This window comes from Mus pahari, chromosome 2, assembly GCF_900095145.1.
Source record: "Mus pahari chromosome 2, PAHARI_EIJ_v1.1, whole genome shotgun sequence".
In the NCBI taxonomy this organism is placed as follows: domain Eukaryota; kingdom Metazoa; phylum Chordata; class Mammalia; order Rodentia; family Muridae; genus Mus; species Mus pahari.
The window spans coordinates 20982037-20983858 of record NC_034591.1 but is presented as its reverse complement, the minus strand read 5'-3'; positions in this window follow the sequence as shown (position 1 = coordinate 20983858).

The window sequence follows — 1822 nt, the reverse complement described above, 5'->3', positions numbered from 1 at the left end:
GTTCCTAGCATCTTTGGATAAAATGAAAAAGTAAAAGAATGAGCTACGTGATAAAATTAACTAACCATTTCTAAGTGTGTCCTGGAAGAAAATCTCTCCAGCAGCCATAGAACCAAATTAAAGTTGTGGTTTTAAAGGATGTTTATGCTTAAAGTAAAAACAATGTCCATGTTGGCCTAACCCATAATGAACGACACAGGAAAAGTGAATTTTGTGCTAGCATGACTTGTTTAAATCTTTGTTACTGGCTAAAGCTAACATGGTATTTTCAGACTTGAAATAGATAAGAAGCCTACTACATTTTTCTTTGATGTATAAATGTGGACTTTTTTTCAGACAAATGAAAGAAAATTTGTCTTGTTTGGTAGCAAATGGGTATCTCAGCCTGTGAATCATTTTCCAGATTTGAGCCAGTTTGCAGACTCAGAAACCCCTAAATGAAGGAAAAGTCAGGTCCCTCTGAGGAAGAGCCTTCAGAAAATATATGTGTTTTACTGTTAGCTTCTCCAGTTCTTCCTCATAGGGAACTACATCATTTTACAAGGGTAAACATACACTGGAAAAAAGGAAACAATTGGACTTTCTGAGATCTATTGGTTCTGAATTCTGAGTTTGATTCTGGGAAATCCCAAGAAACATTGTGGCCCTCCACTTAAAGGGCTTATGCAGCTCAGGTGGTTGGTAGAGTTTTGGCTGAAGTTCCATAGATAGGTTTAATAGGTCTCCAAATTCATTCTGTGGTTATTTTTCCAGTCCTGAAATGTGTAATTTAGGATAGATGTACTTAGAAGTTGGTTTCCTAACCTTTGGAATAAGGGCTATTACAGTTAGAATGGCTAAATGGAAGACTTTACAGTTGCTTTTATCAGGGAAAATAGTGAATTAAAAAATCCACTATAGCATCCCTGGAGGAACTGTAGCAATTAGTGCCACCATCAAGGACTTGAATGATGCAGAGGTGATGGTTCCCACCACATCTCCCTTTAACTTAACTATCTTGACCAGTGCAGAAGACAGATGAATCATGGAGATTGACAGTTGACTACCAAAATCTTAATCAAGTAGTGACTCCAATTGTGGCTGTGGTGCAAGATGTGGAGTGTTTGTTTGAGCAGATTAACACATCTACAGGTACATGGTATGCAGCTATTGATCTAGCAAATACCTCTTTCTTGGTACCTTGTTTATAAGGACCTCCAGAAGCAATTTACTTTCAGTTGGCAGGGCCAGAAGTATACCTTTCCATTTTTACCTCAAGGGAATATTAGCTTTCCAGCCCTGTGTCATAACTTAGTTTGACATGATCTTAATTATCTGTCTCTTCCATAAAAATATCACACTGGTCCACTGTATTGACAAGACATTGCTGATTGGACCAAATGAGCAGGAGGTAGCAAACATATATGTGCTTCAGATGACAGGAAATAAATCCAACCATTCAATGGCATTCTATCTCCATAAAATTCTTAAAAGTCTAGTGGTGTGGGGCATGCAGAGATATTCCTTCTAAGATGAAGGGGAAGTTATTGCACCTGGCTTCCCTCACCATCAAGACAGTAGTCCAGTGTTTAGTTGCCCTATTTGAATTTGGATTTGGGAGACAGCACATTCCTCACTTGGGTGTGTTATTCTAGCCCATATACCAAGTGATTCAGAATACTACAAGCTTTTAATTGGGTCTGGAAAAGGAAAAGGCTCTTCAACAGATCCAGGCTGCTTTACCACTTGGGAACATATGAACCAATTGTACTTGAGGTTTCAGTGGGAGATGTGAATGCTTTTTGGAGCCTTTGACAGGCCTCTACACATAAATCACAGAAGA